This window comes from Sciurus vulgaris (genome assembly GCF_902686455.1).
Source record: "Sciurus vulgaris genome assembly, contig: HiC_scaffold_442_arrow_ctg1, whole genome shotgun sequence".
Classification (NCBI taxonomy): Eukaryota; Metazoa; Chordata; class Mammalia; order Rodentia; family Sciuridae; genus Sciurus; species Sciurus vulgaris.
In genome coordinates, this window is record NW_027632595.1 from 5,849,342 (window position 1) to 5,871,549 (window position 22,208).

A 22,208-nucleotide genomic window follows, 5' to 3' on the forward strand; every position below is an offset into this window, starting at 1 on the left:
TTCCTACCATGACATAAAATTCCTGCTCCACCCCCTAAATGTTTTTCTTTATTCTTCTTTGCAATTGTCCTCTTCCCATTAATTATCCAGAGAGTGCTGATGACCTTCAGAAGTGGATTTGGGATTCACTGTGATTCCTCCTTTTCCTCTCCTTTATCCCCGATCCCTTTTCTCACTTTTGGTCTTATTCCCCATTTTTCTCTTCTTCTGCCTCCTTTGCTACTACTACTCACTTTCAACTGCTCCTTGATCTCTATTCAGCACAGATTATCAGAACATTGGGATGGGTGCCACAGTCTGAAACGAAGGTGAGAAAACGCTGTTCACCAATGCAAGTGGCTCGACTGCTTCTAAGGTTAGAACCCTGTGTGCATCTTTGCTGGGGAGATAGAATGAGGTGGCTGAGTGGCTGAGTGTCCCCAGACAGTCCTCTCTTGGTCAATGCAGGCCTTAGGCTGGCACAGAAAAAACCCAGAGCTAAGATGATTCAAAGGTAAAGAACCTCTGGTACCACACAGCTTACACCTGACAAGCCAAGTCCAGCAAAATCGGTCCACCTTGCATAATGCTCTTCAAATACCCCAATTGAGAAACAGCAATAGTCCCCCTCATCGCTTCCTTGTGGCTACATCGGGCACAGAGTATAATGACCAGAGCTGCTAGAGCAGCTGTCAGCTGCCTGGCAGAGAGGTGGAAAGTCCAACAAACACTGAGGAAATACAGAAAGACATAGGTATACTCCTCTCTCCTAGTTACAAGCAGTGTTGAGAAAGCAACTATCTGGTATTTTAGGATTCAGAATATGAGTCTCCATAGTCATTGGCAGGCAGAAGAATAACTGACTTACAAGGACCTCTATCCTGCTGCTATCCCCTCTACCTTTAAACTTTCAATTGTATGGCCAGTACCTGTGCACAAACCCAACATCAGAGCATTTAGACATTCCTAACTCTTGAATGGAGACAGAGATCTTGGAGAGGTCCCCTAGTTTGTTCAGTGGGAAATTAATGAGCCATGAGTGGAAGTATATACATGATTAGCAGTGGCTGCTCTAGGAGAAGTGAGTATGAAGGCAGAATTTAATTTTTATCTATGTATTTTCTTGTATCATGTGAGTAACTTAAAAAAAGAACACATTCATGTGTTCCTTGTGTTTAAAAAGATAAAGGAAGAATCCTGCAAGTGTCTTCTTCTGGAATCCATCCCCACCCTCTTCTTCTCTAAATGGCTCTCAAAAACACCTTCCCCTTCCTAAGACTGGTCTGTACTTGTGGAAATATTATTTGATCACATGGTTTAATGATTTCATAATAACTTGACCCTATTTCCCACATTAAGAATAACCCAGTCACATATAAACACAAGGGAACACTTTGCAGCTTTCAATGTGAGGAGTTTCTCTTAGATCTTGTATTGATATGTTTTTTTTTTATGTGAGGGAGAAAAAAGCAAGGTACAAAGGAGTATGTTAAGGGAAAAGGGTGTTAGATAATATTAATTAGATATAGTGTTCCTTCAGGAATAATATTTTGCAGAATATGAAGTGATTTTTAATCTAAGGGTACATGGGAATGACTCTAAGTCATAGAAGTAACAAGAACTTTCAGGGATGGTGTTGTGACTCAGTAGTAGAGTACTCACCTAGCATGTGCAAGGCACTGAGTGGGTTCTGTTGTCAGCACCACGTGAGAAATATGTAAAATGGAGATATTGTGTCCAACTATAGCTAAGAATATTTTTAAAAGTGACTTTTATAGGTATATCATAATCTAGTTATTTTTAAAACTGCACCACTATTTTACATATCCAAAAAGAGTGGAAAGGCTATCCTTAAAAACAAAAGCAGAACAAATGAACAATATATCAAATAATAATATAACCACATAAAATTTAGTTCAAGTAGATTTAGAAGGCAGTGGTTGTCTTTCTATAGTGGAGTATATCCTAAGGACATCTTGAACTGTATTTATTAGGTTTATTGGTGGCAGAGGAATTGGTATAATAATTCTGAATCTGTTTTGTAAGCCTTAAAAGTTAGAGCAAATCAGTAAAATCTTTGAATTTTTTCTGGAACGAGGTTATCAACTTTGGCAGAGGACAACAAAACTATGAAATTGGAAAAGTTAGAAAAGAACCCTTTGGTGTTGGTTTGGAATTGTAGATAGCTATATCAATTCATGATACCCACTATTAGAGCCTTGAAGCAATGGTATTCAAGCAGTGAGCATCTATAGTGTCCATGACTTGGTTTCTGAATACCATTTTCTACTAAAGGAAAGTCAGATTCCTTTTCTAAAAAAATTCTGTGCTTTGGGGTTGGGGAAATAAAATTGCAAGATGAACTTGGAACACCTTCTTGAGTCCAAAGATTAATAGAGACATTTCCTAATGTCACAGATGGCAACTAGATGAAGCCCCTCTAGTAAAATCAAAAACCACTGGAACATCAAAAATATAATAACTATAAGGTATTGCAAAATGTTGAATAAAAAATGATTCCATATAATATTCATACTATATACACATACTGGAATCCATGTAGAATCCTTACAGAAAAGAGGGAAAACTACTAAATAGAAGAATATCAGTTAGATCATGAAGGAAATAATAAGGCTGTCTTTGTTCAAGAATCCAAGCTTATAAGTAATGTTCAAATTTTAATTTATTTTAGAAGACCAGTGATAAACCAGATGCACCTGATCTTTTTTATTAACTATGATTTTTTTTGACTGTAGAGTATGGTTTACATAATCATTCATAGTAATGTTAGTCCAAAAGGTTATTTTTGCTACCCTAGTTCCTCTCTGTAGCCAAAATTTTACTTCTGAGACATGGTTTAATTTACCTAAGTTCCTAGAAATTTTCTGGTTCAACATAATTACTTTGAATTTTTATTTGACAAATTTTATTTATAAAGATATATAAGAAGTGCTAATTATTGGGCTGGGTTGTAGTTCAGTGGTAGAGTGCCTGCCTAGGTGTGAGGCAATGGGTTCAATCCTCAGCACCACATAAAAATAAAGGTATTTTGTCCATCTACAACTAAAAAGAAATTTTAAAACAGAAGTGCTAATTATGTACATAAATATCCTTGTTAATATGTAGGCAATAATAACTAGATACTAAAGACTGAGAATTAACTTCTTTTTGGAAGCTTTGTAAAGTGTATAGATTGTAATTTACTGTTTTGGGTGCGAGCAGTATTTTCTTTTAGTATTACTAAGATTAAGGATTCAGAATCAGTATTTACCAGGATTTATCTGTTTCATCTAAAACCATAAGGCTCCTTCCTCCCTCCCCACTCACATTCTTCAATGTTGCAAGCCAATAGGAAGAAACATCTTTTACTACCTATAGGAGAGTCTGGGATTCTGTAAGCGAAAGAGACCATTTCTGTGACAGGGCCTGGCAGGCAACATTTCTGTAGATAAAGCAAAAATCTTTTTCCTTAATAGTGAGATTTATTCCAAATTAAATAAGACTTGTGCCTTGGCCATGGATATAATATATTTAATTATGTTAATTATTGTTTAAGTTTTCTGTTGCTATGACAAAATACCTGAGAAAATCAATTAGAAGAGGAAAGACTTGTTTTGGCTCCTTGTTTCAAAGGTTTCAAACTATTACCTGCTGGCTACATTGTTTCTGGGCCTGAAGCAAGGAAAAATATGGTGGCAGAAGTGTCTAACAAAGAATGCAGCTCACCTCATGGTGACTGGGACACAGAGTGAGAGAGTGAGGAAGGAGCCTAGCACAAGATATACCCTTCCATGGCATACCCCCAGTCACCTACTTCCTCCTACTAGACACCACCTCCTACAGTTTCTACCATTTTCTAATTCATCAATGGATTAATTATTAATGATCCAATCACAACAGAAGGTCCATCTCTGAATACTGTATCAGGAACCCAAACGTTAACACATAAGACTTTGAGGGTCATTTCGGATCCAAACTGTAATAGTTATGACAGGAAGAGTAAGGATTCTTACTGTGTATTTCTAACTATATAATCTTGAAAAGTAAATAAATTAGTAAAAGCACTTTGCATTATGTTTAACCATTGTTAAATTGTTCTGAGCAAATTTTTAGACCAATCACTATTTAAGAATAATTCTCAGTGATTAATTAGGTTATAACCTATATTAAGACCTTTGGTTTTTACTCAAACTGAAAGGATCAGTTGACACAGATGCCATTAAACAATGTTCCTTTCTAATTTGTACAAATTCTTCTAAATTAAACGTTTGGAATATATTTTAAAAAGGAAGTTTCTCATATGCACTAAAAAGAACATTAGACACAGTTGGATTAGTTATTTTTATTCATTTAGCTTAGTAATTAATTCATATTTTGTTGATCTCAGGGTAAGTAGTCTACTTCCATAAAGTCTTCAGCTTCTGAATTAAAAAAAAATGTTGGAGAAATCCTGATAACACCAGTTACATATAGTCTAACGAGTATCTGAATCAATGATGCTCTATTGTATTGGGAAGTTGTTTTTGTATATGATTTACCAGGATATTGTTAAGGATTTTTTTGTCTATATTTATCAGAGATATGGGTCTAAAATAACATACATGGGAATCAATCTAACCAAAGAGGTGAAAGATCTCTACAATGAAAACTACAGTACATTAAAAAAGAAATTGAAGAAGACCTTAAAAGATGAAAAGATCTTCCATGTTCTTAAATAGGCAGAATTAATATTATCAAAATGGCCATACTTCCAAAGGTGTAATACAGATTTAACACAATTCCAATTAAAACCCCAATGACATTTCCCATACAAACAGAAAAAGTAATCATAAAATTCTTCTGGAAGTAAAGACCCAGAATAGCCAAAGCAACCCTGGGCAGGAAGAGTGATGCAGGAGTTATCACAATACCAGACCTTAAACTCTACTATAGAGAAATAGTAACAAAAATGTCATGGTATTGAGACTAAAACAAACAGGTAGACCAATAGTACAGGATAGAAGACATGGAGACATACTCACATAAGTACAGTTATCTCATACTAGACAAAGTTGCTAAAAGCAAACACTGGAGAAAAGATAGCCTCTTCAACAAATTGTGCTGGGAAAACTGGAAATCCACATGCAGTAAAATGAAATTAAACCCCTATCTCTCACCCTGTGCAAAACTCAATTCAAAATGGATTAAGGATCTAGGAATTAGTCTTGAGACCCTTCACCAAATAGAAAAGCAGGACTGAATCTCCAACACATTGGCTTAGGACAAGACTTCCTTAACAAGATTCCTCCACAGTACAATAAATAAATGCAAGAATCTATTAATGGAATAGACTCTAAAAAGATTTTTCTCAGCAAAGGAAACAATCAATAATGTGATAAGAGAGCCTAAAGAGTGGGAGAAAATCTTTTCCACACATATTTTAGACACAGCACTAATCTCCAAAGTTTATAAAGAACTTAAAAAAAAACAAAAAAAACTTTACACCCCAAATACAAAGAACCAATCAATAATGGGCTAAGGAACTGTGCAGATATTTCACAGAAGAAGATAAAAAGTGATCAATAAATATATGAAAAGTGCTCATCAACCCTAGTAATTAGAGAAATGCATATGAAAACCACCCTAAGATTTCACCAAACTCCTTTAGAATTGCTATTATCAAGAACACACTCAATAATAAGTGTTGGCATGGATGTGGGGGAAAAGGCACATTCGTACATTGCTGGTGGTGTTGCAAATTGGTGCAGCTTCTCTGGAGAGCAGTATGGAGATTCCTCAGAAAACTTGGAATGGACCACCATTTGACCCAGCTATCACACTCCTGGGTTTAAAATCAGTATACTACAGTGATGTAGCTGCATCAATGTTCTAGCACCTCAATTCACCATAGCTAAATTGTGGAACCAACTGAGGTGCCCTTCAATGGTTCAATGGATAAAGAAACTGTAGTACACATACACAATGGAATATTATTCAGCCATAAAAAAGAATACAATTATGACATTTGTTGGTAAATGGAAGAAGTTGGAAAAGATCATGCTAAGTGAAATAGGTCAATCCCAAAAAACCAAAGGTCAAATGTTTTCTCTGATAAGTGGATGATGATATATAACGAGGGGGTTTGGTGGGAGGAAGAGAAGAATGAAGGAATTTTGGATGGTGTAGAGGAAAATGGGGTGGGAGAGGCTGGGAGATGGAAAGACAGTATCACCCTATGTATATTTATAATTACATGAATGGTGTGAATCTACCTTTTGTACAATCATAGAAATGAAAAGTTGGATCCCATTTGTGTACAATGAATCAAAATGCAATCTGTAAAAATAAAAAAAATTAATTAAAAAAAGAATATACTTAAACATTATTTGCGGTTTATCTGAAATTCAAATTTAATGGGGTGCTCTTTGTATTTGATTTGGCAAACCTAGTGCTGGATCAACAGCTATTTACCAACTAGAAGAGAAGCATTTCAATATTTTAGCAGTACATACAACCATCCTCTGTGCACCACTGTAAGGTCATCCTGTCTCTATTCTGGTCTGCTTTGTCCAGAAGGAATTGTTATTTATAAACTGAAGCCTTCCAGAAGAATGGGACTTTGTGTGTCTCTTTCATATTAGTACCTCTAGTAGTAAGTATTTTAAAGCTGGAAATTCAGAATTTTAGTGATGCAAAGTATCACAGGGAAAGGAAAATGGACTGATGGCATCAGTAAATTAATCGCAGGATCAGAACCAGGACCCTGGTGATCATGGCTGGCTGTTCCTCTGCATTTGGACCTCTCTCTTAAGGCTGAAGCTTCAAGAATTTGTCATTTCTCTAGAGATGGAGGCTGCCCAAGGAGAGAACTTGGGAAAATTGGTTTGAACCACTGTTTCTGTGAGACATTGCTTCAGGGATATGGATGGTGGTCTCTAATGTTCTTCACCGCCAGAACACAGAGGTTAATGGGTCTTTCAGGGATGTTGAATGGGGTGATTGCAGAAGCAGAACCCAGACCTGGTACAACACTGCCATGTATAGACCAAAAGAGCTGCAGCCTCCTGAGCATCTGCCATCCATTGGCTTTCCCAGGTCAGGGAAGGATTAGCTTGTGAGGGTGTTTGCTTTTACACAGGCATGCACTCCAGCTTGCTGTACTCTCAGAAGCAGTTGCTCTCTTGTTCAGTCCTTTCTTAAAGTCAAGCACTCAATCTTCACCCATACATTGCACATTCCCTCAGTGGCTGCACTCCACCCTTCTTCACACACATTTGCTCCCACATCTGAGATGGCTGTGTCGAGGCTGGGTACTGAGAGCAAATGCCTTGATCCCATCAACACCCTTCACCATCCCTCAAGGAGAATGCCTGGGAACAAATGACAGCCATGAAGAGCCCCACTCGCCTGGCTTCATTCAAACTAGTAAAATCATGCATGAGGATGTTTCAGGGCTTAGCTGGATTTTGCAACTAACTGAGGAAGGATGTTGTACATTCACTGCGGGGGAGTTTATAGTATGTAACAATAGAGAAAGGTTATTCTTTTTTTATCCTAAATTTTTTTTAGCTGTCAAGGTACCTTTATTTGTTTATTTATATGCGGTGCAGAAAATTGAATCCAGTGCCCCACACATGCTAGGCATGAGCTCCACTGTGCTACAACTCCAGCCCTGAACACGGTTTTTGAAATTTGCTGTAAGTGAAAAACACCTTATAACTAAGTAATCCAGTAGGATGTGCATTATCCAGGCCTCCTGCTGCAGGAAGATGCCCACCAGTCTTAGGAACACCCAAAGGCCACCTATATCAACCATCTTGGATCAACTTCCTGGCAAGAAGGGCTTTTTAACAAGAGTTCCCCTTTTCTCTTGTTGAGTTGGCTTTCCAAATAAAGTCACCTTTCTTGAGAACATCTTGACTCTTAATTTAATTGGTCCATCGTGGGACAGACAGCCAGACAGTAATTTCCACAGCAACACAAGGGGCTCCATTTGCTCAGATCTCCCAGCTCCTGCAGCAGGTGCTGCAGCATGACCACCTCAAGATAGCTTCTGCTTCAGCTCTTAGGCACCAGATTGGAAATACTATGTACAGAGCAGCCTCTCAATCAGCTGAGGGCAGGCTGCTTTTCTAATCTCAATATTTTTCTTACTAAATCTGTTGTGTTTCTCTACATTCTCTTTCCCTCTGTGTTGAACAAGCACTGCAAACTGCTTGACTCTAATATAGTCTTTTTTAAAATTATTTATTTTTTACAGACTGCATTTTGATTCATTGTACACAAATGGGGTACATCATTTCGTTTCTAAGGTTGTGCACGATGTAAATTCATACTTCATGTACTCATATATGTACATAGGGTAAAGACGTCTGTCCCATTCCACCATTTTTCATACCCCTCCTCCCTCTCTTTTGCCTCAACAAAATCTTGTATCCAAATTTCTGAGTCTCTAAGACACTTTGATGACCCAATACTGTTTAAGTGAAATCCCTCTTTCACCAACCTCTCAAAGCAGTATTCCTGCTGCTCAAATTCCAGTTCATGGAACAAGAAATATAGCATTCCCATAGCCCACCATCTTCAATTCTCCTGCACTGCTCATTTTTAAAATCCTTTTTTTTTGTTTGTTTGTTTATTTTGAGTTGTCTGTATTGTTTTGCAATTGTTAGCACAAAAAGACTAGTGCAGACACGAACTTCACAAATCAGCTCTTTATTCAGAAATGAAGTCTCATGCAGGACTGGATGAGATGTGGGAATGGGGTGATGCCACTGGACCTACTCTGCTGGTGGAAAATGGGCCACTGAATAAAGGAGGAGACTGGGTTTATATAGGTTATACTGAGAGGTGACTTAAGTAATGAGTATGTCTGCTTGGACACTCAGTAATTTGGGGTCTGTCTTACTGGGTGAAATGGGAGGGGTTCTGAGGTCAGCAGTTTGAACACTCAGGAAACAGCTTTGTGAGAATTTGAAAATTTATTTTTACTGGGCAGTATTTTTACTTGGAGAAAAATGGAGGGTCTGGGGATTCAGTGTCCAGTGCTTATCTCTTTCCCTTCAGGGTCCCATTGTACTGCCATTGAGAAAGGATATATGTAGGGGAGGATCAATGATTTGGATTCCTTTCTATGGGATTGTTCTCTCATTGGGAAGGACTGCACTTGGAAAGGATCAATGCTATTAATGTATGGCTTTCTTTTTCACTCCCTTTTCTCAAGCCTCACTATTTTAGGGTTTTTCATTTTCCATATCCAACAACAATGTCTAATATTTATCTGAGTATTTCCTCTCATGATTTGTAGTTCTAATCTCTTGAAGCTCAAGTGACATAAATATGTATATGTGTGGTCATATAGTCAATCTTTCCAAATATGTAGAAAAAATTATATCATTCAATGTCCATTGTCTGCTGTGTCTATTCTCTGTAACTTTTCAGTAAAATTCAATTGTTTTTCTCTCATTATGGTTTAATTTTTCTATTTTTTGAATGCTTCATGATTTTCTATTGGATATCAGATATAGTAAATTCTATCTTGCTCGGTGCTAGTTATTTTTTTTTCTATAAATATGTTTGAGCTTTGTTCTGGGATGCAGGTATGTTGAAGTAACTTGATCCCCATGACTTGGCATTTTAAGATTTAGATTTTGCATTAGTTTTTCTATGCCCACTGTGACAAATTATAGCAAATTAAATGGCTTCAAATAACACAAATTATCTTACACTTCTTTGGTTCCTAACTCCAAAATGAGTCTCTCTGGGTAAAAATTAAACCCTCTCTTTCCTGGAGGCTGTAGGAGAGAATCCATTTCATTAATTTCTAGCTCCCAGGGGCTACCTACATGGCTTGGTTCATTATCCTCTTTTTCCAACGTCAAAGTCAGAAAATAGGTCAAGATCTTTTCATATCACATCACTGAGTGCTTCTTCCATTTATAGTTGCGTCCAACTGAATAATCCATGGCAAAATCCCCATTTCAAGCTAACCTAAATTCCACTATAATCTTAGTTACACTTTGGCATATAAGCTAACCTAATCACAGATTCTTGGAATGAACACAAAGATATCTTTGGAGAGTCAATTTTATTCCTACTATCAGCATTCTGTCTTGAGAGAAATGTTCCCTACTACTAATGGAAAACCCTTCTGTTCTGTATTCCATGTTCTCAACTTAGGCAGTTCAGTGGACTGGAAATTCATAACTCAGAAATTTCCAGTCATAACTCAGAAATATTCTTAGGGTAGTAAGCTGAGGCAATCAATTAAAGGGTTCACCTCATTTGTTTCCCATATTTCAGAGGTAATCATTCTTCATTGGTTGGTATTTAATATCTGTGGTAGTTTGAATGTATCTCCCAAAAAGTATGTTACAAAATTAAATTTCATTATAGTAAAATTAAAAGGTGATTAGGTCATGAAGATTCTGCATCATTAGTGGATTAATACTGTTACTGTGAGAATGGGTTTATTATCATAGGAGTGAATTTCTTATAAAAGATTGAGTTCCACTCTCCACATGGGATGACATAACACAAAGGCCCTAGTCAGATACTAGTCCCTTCTTCTTGACTTCCCAGTCTCCAGAACTGTAATCAATACATGTTTTATATGTGTATGTGTACATATCCATATATGGGGTTTGTGTGTGTGTGTGTGTGTGTGTGTGTGTGTGTGTACCTGGGATTGAATCTAGAGGTACTTAACCAGAGCCATGTACCCAGCCATTTTAAAATTTTTTGAAACAGTTCTCACTAAGCTGCTTAGAACCTCACTAAGTTAGAGAATGCTGGTCTTGAACTTGTGTTCTTCCTGCCTCAGCTTCCAGGGTTTCTGGGATTGCAGGTATGTATCACCATGCCTGGCTTCTTGGCAAATTTCTGAATCTTCAGTATTTTGTTACTGCTGCACAAATAGACTAAGACAATGCTTGAAAACTATTGGTTCATATAATGCATCCAGAATGTTGTTTTTGGTGGCCGGGTAAATCTAGTTCATGTTATTCCATCTTGCCTAGAAGTCTTCCTAGTAATTTTTGATTGGCTTTCAATCATGGTAGCTGTTTACCATGTTGAGAGGTGGATATTTTTTATTCTGACCAGTATCCTTGAGTTTTCTTCTGGTATTCAGTTTGCTTCTTCAAAAACATTTTGGGAAACTCTTTAGTTATAATACTCTACCTTACTTTAATACTTGGAAAATGTTTTAGAACCATGTGCTTCAGTTGAGTCCTCTTGCCTTAGTTAGTCTTTATGACCTTAGCATCATACATCTTTAAGAGATTTTACTCTACTTCTTATAAGCTTTTGTGGTTTCTCTTTACAATTCCCATATAGTAAGTGTCCTTTGGGGCAAAACTGACTGCATGTCTGAAGCCCCTCAAGTTTCCAACTCACCCTCTACTAGCTCATACTGCTAGGAGCTCTATTACCTTATCAGATATCCTCTGACTAAGCAAAGGTCATACACAGTCCAGACCCATAATCAGCAAATGGCCCCAGAGGATAAAATGACTATTATCTCAGTTCATCTTGGACAGTTCTACCTTTTCCCCTGAATTTTTAGTTCATCTAGTTATACTTGCTACCACAGTTCTCTGCTATATCTGAAAATAAGATGCTACCCTCAGAATCCTCTGAGCCCAGACTAGTTCTTGATCTGGTGGATCTCTGGATTGTCAATTCCTTTTATTTCATCTTTACATAGTCTAACTGTAAATCACTCTCCCAGATAATCTACAGAATGCAATTCTGCTCAAGGGGGAGAGAAACACCACCTTCATGTTATCACAAACATTTCCAAACATTTGTGTATTTAAAATGTCCTTAGCCTGTCCAAATTCCCTTTGTCTTATTTTCTAAGACCCTGTTAAGAACAGCATCCATGCCACTATTTAGTTCTAACACCCAACTTGTAATATTGACCCAGAATTTCAATTTTCTAATTGATAACAGAAATTCCTGAAAACAAGAAGTCCTGATGTGTCACTGTTCTGAGTTATCAGTGGGAATGGAAGTCAGAATGTCCCCCTTAAGATCCAGGTACACAGGCCTGCACTAATGTTGACTCATTCAGATACCCAATATCTTTACTTCATCTTTTCAAAAACTGTCACTATTAAGGGCTTTGGAATCAGTAGTGAAGGGAAATTAGATCCCAAGTAGTAGAGAAGTATGTGAAAAACTACTTGGAGTCTTAAAATACACACCATATTACCTTAGGCCTTCTGATTTCTGACAAAAGGAAAACTCAGGACAGAAGCTTCTTTAAGAATGAATGAGAGTGTGAAAAGTGCTAACTGGACAGAAAACATGAAGCAGTTCATCTTCAGTCAATTTAAGTGCCCTGGAGCCAAGGGATGTTAGTCAAAGGCAGATGGCATTCCAGAACTGCATATGTGCTGCTGGATGGTTACCACATAGGCCAGAGGGAAAAGGGAAGAGAGATTCAGGATATCCCTGAACCCCCTCTGTTATTTGTCCTTTTCACTGCAGGAGAGGTGGGGTGGGTTTAGAAGGGATAAAGCAAAAGACCACAAGTCAAGTAGACCAGAAAAAGATGCTTTAGAAAGCACAAGCCAATTCAAGTTTGGCCTTGATGGAATCATATTGTCATTTTTTTTTCAGTAGCCAAAGAACCCAAGTCAATCCAATGTAGAACACAATATATTTTCTTAAATTTCCCCCCATACTCTATTATCCATAGTGAATGCATCTCAGGTCAACACTTTGACCAGAGTATGCTGACACAAAGCCTAAATATGACAGAAGGTGGGTAAAAATTCAACTTCAGTTGGTCATGGTCATGTGTGCTTTTAATACTAGTTACTCAGGAGGCTAAGACAAGTTCAAGGTCAGACAAGGCAACTTTGCAAGACCCTGTCTCAAAATTAAATAAAAATGCTGGGGTGGAGCTCAGGGGTAGGGTGCTTGCCTAGCATGCACATGCCCTGTATTTGATCCCCAGTAAAACACACCAGCACACACAATCCCAGCAAAAATTTTGTAGAAATGAGAAGGAGGTGAAAGAAAGAGCTGTTTGGTAAACCTGGCATGATGATGCAGAGGATATAACATGGAATTAGGATAAGGTGACTGAATCTCAGTCATGTCTGTTAATTACTGGCAATTTGACCTTCTCTTTGCCTTAGTTTATCTATAAAACTAAGGTTAAAAATAATAGCTCACAAGGTAATTATAAAAGTGAAATTCAACAATATATTTTTAAATTTTCTATATTACCATATAGTCTATTACAGTCAGTTCTACCAGTGATTTCCCTAATCTAACTATACACATCTAATAAATAAAAGCAGTGTGCCATACATGGCTATAATCTCAATGAATTGGGAGGCTGAGGCAGAAGGATCACATGTTCAAAGGCAGTCTCAGCAACTTAGTGAAGGCCTGTCTCAAAATAAAAATAACTCAAAAAGGGTTGGAATGTGACTGGATCTTGATGCTCTTATTTGAAATCTTTGGAGGTGGAGCCACTGAATCTGTATGCTCACAAACTTTCCCAGGTCATTCTGATGACGATCAGCTTAGTTTGGGAGTCACAGAGATATATAACTTTATTCTAACAGCCTAACCCCATACATGACAAGATAGAACAGAACAGAAATTTTCATCCCAGGCTCTAAAATACCAGAGAAGGCAAGAAGGACAGGGCAAGTCTGGTCACATTTCTCCTTTACCTACTGTACAGAAGAGAAGCAAGCATTTGGGTATATACAAGAATGGCACCTGAAAGTAGCTCAATTTCACATTTGAAATGTGAGGAAGAAGTCTTACTATCACATTTAAGCATTCTTTGAACTAGAAGCTAAACCTAACTTTCCTCAAATGATGTCTTACTGCTATGAACTCAAATAATTTGATGGTATAAAGGTTTTAGCCACACAAAAAGAAACTGGGAAACAAAATAGACCGTTCAATCACAGGACAAGTCAGTTAGTGAAAACACAGACACAGATACTGAAATTAAAAACAAATGACCCACTGGTTAAAAAGTAAGTTCTTCTTAACCATCAAGATCTGCTAATCTTAATAAAGCTAAAACAAAAATCTTAACTACAACAACTATGGAAGATTTGCATTAAATGGCAAAAGTAATCTTAGTGAAAATCAATGAGAATGAATACAGATGTCAATTATATGCAAACAAAAGTTGTAACTCTTTTGTATATACCCAAATGATAAGTATTCCTTATCTTATGTTGGAATAGAAATCTCAGAAATTGATTCTAGAATACACTGTGGTCCTGATTTTTTTTCAGGAAAAGAGACATTTATAAGTTTTGATTTTAGTTCCTGAACGAGCTAACAACACAGCCTTAGTAAAATGAGTCTATAGTGCTATTCCTATGTATATGATTTGTAATCTCAATATACCTTTATAATAATCCCAACCTCTAGGATTACTGAAATTTGGTCAAATTAATCCAATAGTTCCCAAGACCCTCCAGCCAAAGTATCAAGATATTTACAGAAGTATTAGTGTCCTAGTTAAGAATAACTTGGAGTAGGTGAGGAGAAAGGATGGGTGGGGATTTGAATCTGTCTTCAAATAAAAATATATACATTTCTTGATCATAAGAACCAGGGGGTGAGCTGGAAAGATCTAAAATATATTTCCACAAATAAGAGGAAAAGTATAAAAATTAGGACAATGCATAGAAAAATGCATGGCCACTAATATTAAATATAGAAGGCATGGATCATAACTTTTAACCTGTTGGGTCTACACGTGTCAAGTAGTACAAGGAAAAGGTTGCCCAACACAGCAACAATATTCCATGAAGAGGAGAGGGGTCATATATTTGAGCTCAGGAAAAGCTACCCTATTTATCAGCTTTACATACAACCTTGGAAAATGCCTTTACCACAGTCAGTTTCCTCATCCATAAAAATAAAAAGAATCCTTCCCCTATTTCCAATGTTATTGAGTAAACTAAAGAGATAATGGATGTAAAATGGCCTTGTAAACTTTCAAACAATGTGAAAAAATTAGATTTCCTTTTTTCTCCCACCCAAGCAACAGATAACAATGTTACAAATTCTAAGATTACTGATACCACAATGAATGCAGCATTAAGAACAAGAGATATGCAATAGTCATTAGGGAAATGCAAATCAAAACTACAATAATATGCCATTTTATACTCACTAGGATGGCTATAAGTAAAATGACAAACTAATGAGTACTGGCAAAGATGAAGAAGTTAGAACTTCCAAACTACTGTATTCCCATTTCCAGTGGGAATCTACAATAGCATAGCCACATTGGAAAACAGTTTGATACTTCTTCAAAGAGTTAAATGGAAAGTTACCACATGACCCAACAATTGCATTCCTAGGAATATATCCAAGATATATGTGCCCACATGAAAACTTGTATGTTAATGTTTACAGTACCAAAAAACAGAAACAAATCAACTATCAATAGCAAATAAGCAAAATGGTATGTCCATACTATGGAATATTATTGTGTCATAAATAGATACATGTTCATCAATATGGATGAACCCTAAAAACATTAAGCTAAGTGAAAGAGTCACACAAAAACACCATGAATAGGCAAATGTATAAAGATAAAAAGTAGACCTGTAGTTGATAGGAGTATGAGAGAGGAAGGAATGGAAAGTGACTGCAAATGGGTACAGGATTTCTTCTGGTGATGATAAAAATACTCTGGAGTTAGTGGTAATGTAACACAACTCTGAATACACTAAAATTTATGAAACTGTACAATTTAAAAGGATGAATTTTATGGTATATAAATCATATTTCAAAAGTAGAAATAATCCATCCTAGAAGAAAAACAATTAAAAATAAAGAAAACTGTTTAAAGATTTTTAAAAAATATTTTATACTCTCCAGTGGAAGATTATAATAGTTTATTTAAAGAACTGATTTCAGTTAAACACACATGAAGCAAAAGCAAAATTAATAAGTACAGTGATATTATACAATATCTTATAAACTTTCCAAAGCACATCCAGATATGATCCAAAAAGCACTGCTGGGAAGAATAGTTTTTTTAAAAATTTTCTTATCATCATCATCATCATCATCATCATCATCATCATCATCCCCCCAAAACTACAAATTGGTTAAGTAACTGGCTCAACTAAACTTAGCACAAATTAAAACCTAATAAAAATGTATTCTAAGGCTTACCTCAATGGATTGGGAAATTAGGTGAAAGAAGAAAGTGAGAAATATCAAAACTATGCTGGTCTTCTCTATGTATATTTATGATTGACTACTATTCATTGGTTGCTTTACCAGTATCATATAATGCAAAAATGTAGTTACCAGTGGCCTCATATTTTAATTTTGTATCTTTAACCCTTTTAAATCACTGCCCACAAGTCAAGAAGAATGTCTAGCTTAACATTGAGAGCTTATATAATGAAAACATTATTATCCAAAATTTCCTAAATAAGTATTATACTATGCAATTTTAGAAACTACATGTCACTCTTATGCCCTGAGATTATTAATATGTTTCACCTCAGGACTTGTGATTGTTGCGAAACACTGAGTTCAACCCCTGTTTTTACTGTTATGGAATATAGAATCAAAAGAATTGAGAGCCTTGTCCACAAGGGTAAATCTACTTAGTAGCAGAGGCAGGCTCTGAACTCATAGAGAGAAGAATACTCTGTAAATACAGCACACAATTCCTTAGATAGGCATAACTCTTACTGTAAAGTAGCAAAACAGTAATTATGAATGTGGTTTGGAGAATATTTGCCTTACTGACATAGTTAATTAAGTAGAGATGAAGGTCTTGGAAAAAATAATATTATAGGAAAAAAAAGGGGCTGGGGATATAGTTCAGCTAGTAGAGTGGCCTTGCAAGCACAAGGCCCTGGGTTCAATCCTCAGCACTGCAAGGGAAAAAAAAAGAAAAAGAAACAAAAGTAAATAGAGGTCTTTTCCACTACCAGGGACTTTGTTAACTCAAAAATTTACAAAATTTTGATTATATACAAAAGAATTGCATGCTATTGTGCGTGTGGTTTTTGGTTTGTAAGTTACTTTTCCCCAAGGACTACTATACTTGTAGGGTCTCATAAAACTACACAACTGCCAACCAATTTATCAAACTGGCAGATTAAGTTGAGGCAGCTTAATAAGACATACAAGGCACATCTAGTCTCTGCTGGGTGATACCACCAAAGGTCAATGGAAAACATGGAATATTACTAGAAAGAGTTTTCAAACAATAGGCTATAGCCCACCAATGGGCTATAAAATTTACAATATCAGCCATGTTCTGTGGCACAGGCCTCTAATCCCAGTGACCCAAAAGGCTGAGGCAGAATAATCTCAAATTCAAGGCCAGCCACAGCAATTTAGTGAGACAATGTTTCAAAATAAAAGGGGTTGTGGTTGTGGCTCAGTTGGTAGAGGGTCTCTGAGTTCAATTTTTAGTACTTAAATAAACAAATACATAAATAAATAAATAAATAAATAAATATTTTTTTTAAAAAAGAGAAAAGAATGCATCATAGGGAATAAAGGCAAACATTACACCACATATTACACTTCTGCATATCTCTGTCTGTGTGTATGGGGTTGCAATGCAAAATAAATGTCTTAGTGTAGATACTGGTTAAAAAGTTAAAGTACACTAGACTGAGAATTTTTTCATATAAAGAAGGGGATCTAAATGTTTATATAAAAAATATGTGCACATATATGCAGGATTCAGAAGATTCCTGAGAAGAAATAGAAATATAAAACAAAATTAAAAGACCACTTTCAAGAAGGACATTTGAAAACAACGTCTGGATTACAAGAAAGACAAGGAAAAAGAGAGCAAATATTATAAAATTACATTGACAAGTTGTCTCAGAGCTTTCCATAGAATCTAGTTTTAAAGCATCAAACACTTCAAAATCAGATTTCTTTACATGGATTAAATTGTTAATTGTGCCAAGCTGACTGGTAACCACAGGCTGAAACAATAAGCAGAAAAATATTCTTGAATTCCCTTTTCAAATCCCTCTCTTCTACCCAACCTCTCTGCATCTACTAAAGGTTGCAAATGATCACACTCAGCATTTCCATCTTTTATTGTGAGGGATCTTTTAAGGTAAGAAAACTGCTGTCATCAATTCAGAGAGCAATGATAGTTAATATGAGGATGCTAAGTCATGGTGACATTTGGAGATCAAAGCCTTACCTCTGATGGATCATGAACCCACTGCCATCTACAAAAATACTTGTATTGTTGCTTTCCCCTCAGAGAGATTCAAGATGGCAATGAAGTCATTAAGGCTGTAGAAGAAAACAGAATGTCAGTCAAGTTCCTTTAATAAGATAGAATATAGAAAACCAAGTGGTAATTACAGTATTATACCAATGACTTCCCATTATTCCTAAGACACTCTGTCCCTTGTATAAAAAAATAATGTATAAATCCAATCTCTTTATCTATATCATCTTGGGCATATGTTTGCCAAGCCTTCCAACAACTTTGCTTCTTAAACCAATGCCTAGAAAAAAATAGTCAATGGTCTCCCAAAATGATTCATCTTGGTATAACTATTTTATTCTAGCAGAACAGATCCCTCACAAATATAAGTATGTTAACAAATTTGGGATATAGCAGTCCTTAAGGTACTTTCCATATTTTGGTGAGCCACTACTGGAAAATGACCTATCTGGTTATCTGGGCCATTCTAATAATCAGTTAATTCATCATTACTCTACAAGTACTACAAAACACCACCATCTCAAACTTTACAATGATTTTTGCTTTAGTGCAGAAGTCAGAGCAACAGATTCTGTCAGTTACAGGCTTCCTCCAAGCATAGAAAAGACCTGTGTAACACCACCTTAAAGAATACACCCACAAAGCTATTATAAATTCCTTTGAGGTAATGATATTCTAAGTGGTAAAGCATCTGACTCATGATGAGGTTCAAAAACAATGCCATAGATATTCAGTGGTCACATAAAAGGACATATTCCAAAGAAATCACCTAATGAGTGGAGATGGGAATTCCAGTCTGTTCACTCTTATTAGAAAGAATATCAGGCCAAGTTCTATTCCTGGACCCTCAACCTCAGTGAAGACACTTATCATCACCTCTTAATCAGTAGAATCTTGGTGCTCCAGTTGTTGAAAGAACCAGAAATGAAGACCTCCTTGCCTCCTTCAGACTAGTTGGTAACAGTAGGCTGGGACTGCTGGGTGCACTTTATGGGGTCTTCCAAATCCTGCTGCTATGATACAAACTCTTTGTACCCAGGGAGCTACAAGAAGGAGTAGGTTATCCCTAGAATAATTTGTGACCCAAGAATTCTTAAAAAAGATCATTCTCCTTCTTAGGGTAGAGAGGGGTGCTAGGCTTCAGCTAAGGAAATAAGCCTTAAAATTAGAATAAATCAGATTTTTACAAACCACAGAAAAAGAACTCACTTGAACCAAAAATGGTGAAAAGGCTTATGCTCAAGTGCTGCATAATCATAGTCTAACTTTTGAGTTTGCATATATTACTTACGCTTTCAGAGCCTCAAGATTTCCCTTAAAAAGAAAAAAAGAAAAAAAAAAAAGAAAATCCTACACCCTACTGCCAGTTTAATTCATAGGCAGGCAATTATAACATGCTTCTAAGTACCTCTTAAGAGAGAGAAAGAAATGAAAACAAAAGATGGCTATATTTTTAAAAATTAAATCAGGTATATATATTTCACAAGCAATTATAAACAGCTTTCAATAATCAGCTGTAAAGAAAGATACAGATACCAAACTTCATGAAAAAAATTATAAACTCTATTTTAGCTAATAAGTTACACAAAGAAGGGACATTAAAAATTTAACATTGGGGCTGGGAAGATAGCTCAGTCAGTAGAGTGCTTGCCTTGTAAGCACAAGACCCTGGGTTTGATCCCCAGCACCCCAAAAAAATTTAATATTGAAGGTCTGGGGAAGTAGCTCAGTGCCAGAGCACTTGCCTAGCCTATGCAAGTCCCTGGGTTCAAGCCCCAGAACCACAGATTAATCAGTTAGTTAATTAAAAAAAAAAAAACAGATCATTGATTTTATAAAGTGGAGAAATCATGGGCTGGGAATGTAGCTTAGTGGTAGAGGACTTGGCCTAGCTAGTGAGAGGCAGTACTAGAACAAAAAAGTGGTTATGAAATCTTTCTTGCTCACCTATGCCAGGTTTATTCTATTTGAGGTATAGGAATGCAAATTTTGGCACATCAAACATTAAAAGGCAAAAACACAGTTTCATTTAACAAAAACATTATATAATCAAAGAAGGTTTTCAGAATTCTGAAAAATATTAACTCCGCAGTTTTTTGTTTTTTTTTTAATCACCATCCCTTTAGACCAGTAGTTGGCAAACTGCTGCTGGTAAACCAGGTGCTTTTGTAACGTTTTTCCTGAAAAATAGCTACACTCATTTGTATGCTATTATCTACAACTGTTTTCATGCCACTGTGGAAGCAGTTGTGAAAGACTGTGTTATCCACATAGTCTAAAATATTTACCATGTGGTTCTTTACCAAAAATATTTGCTAAGCCCTGCCTTAAACTGGCTTAAACTAGTAACAGTTAAAAAGTTCTATATAGTGTTAAGTAAAGATATTACCAAACAAAATAAAGTGCATTATAAAAAATGACTAGCTTATTTACTTATTATTTATTTGTGTGTGATGTTGGTGGGGAATGGAAAAGTCTACTTTCCATACTGTCTCTCACTATTCCTCAAAACTACAGTCAGAGAAACCAGGCATTTAATCTAAAATAAAATCCAAGGTCTTGAGGATATATCTCGGTGGTAGAACACTTGCCTAGAATGCATGAGGCCTTGGGTTACAGCCCCAGAAGCACAGATTAATTACTTAATTAACTAAAAGAAAGGAAAAATCTGAGAAAAGAAAACTGAAGAGGATTTTACAATATTACAAGGAATTAGTTTAAGAGAAAACCTAGAATCCATATTCTAAAAGTAATGCATTCTGTCAGAATGGTGGCATTAGTCAGGAATTTTTGCATATGCCTAAGAATAACCTAAGATTCTGATTCAGAAATAGGATCTGGGAATCTATTTTTAAAATCATCCCAGATAAGACTGTGATTATGTTAAAATAGAGAAAAACCTCACCTTTTGAGGTACATCATAATTTGTTATAACATTGGTAATTTGCTTCAAAAAAAATTGGGTGAAGAATAGTTGACTAGGGTATGGATGATATATATTCATTCATGCTTTGATCAATCTCTAAACTTGGTGAGAGGTACACAGAGTTCATTATACAGTTCTCCCTACTTTGTAAGTGATTCAAATTTTCCATAAATTATTTAAACAAACCTCAGGTGATTCCAATACATAAATAAGATTTAGAACCATTGAATAAGTCTGCTGAAAAAGGTTGGCATCCAATGGAGGTCCCACCGCCACTGGTTTTATAAATTATTCTACAACTTAGGATTTTTCATTTAGAATCTGAAAGCCACAAACTACTCATGCTCCAACATTTCAAGCAAAGCCCTTCCACTTATGACATGACATTTCTGTGGTAGGAATGAATGCAGCTGACCAGAAAAATGGTTGATTTCTATAAGTAAAATAGCAGAACCACTGGTAAAAGAAGGAAAACAACATTAAAATTATAGTTTTAAGAGGTTTTAGTAAAATACTGAGGGAAGAAAAGAGTAGGTCAAAAACCTTAGATTTGGATGGAACCTTAAGAATTATATGAAACATTTTCTTGTTTTCCAAATGGCAAGATTGGAATGATGGAAAGAATGATCCAGAATAGGCTCCAATACACACAGAACAATTTGGCTTTAATTCAGGACACCAATGACTTCAGTCATGGTGTGACAAATACAAAGTGTTTAAATCTTGAGTCATTGATGTAGGAAAAGGGTAAAAATACAATGAGGTCAATCACCTTGGGAAAGCTTTAAAGAAGGAAATACAGATGTCTGGGTGGACAGACTCCATGATGAGGAAGAAGTTCTGAAGTGGGAGAGGAAAGAAAGGAATGGAGAAAAAGCCCCATGAAATGCCCCTTTCAACCACTCTTATATCTCCCTGTATGATGATGTTCTCAATTGGGATCCAAAAAAATAAAACATAGCATCCAAATTCCATGTACTACTGCTGTGGAAAATAAAACTAATTTCTCTCTAAAGCCTCAAACATATCCCCCAATTGCCTCAATCCCTCCATTTTTCTATTTCAGCCTACCAGAAAGAATTAAATGTATTT

At 36.1% G+C, this 22,208-nt stretch overlaps 1 pseudogene across 1 annotated transcript in view; it reads right to left on the reverse strand.

Moving 5' to 3' along the window:
• Positions 1–22,208, reverse strand: part of LOC306652683 (5'-AMP-activated protein kinase subunit beta-2-like) — a 1,102,880-nt pseudogene that overhangs the window by 1,079,684 nt on the left and 988 nt on the right. The gene's annotated exons all lie outside the window — the stretch shown is intronic.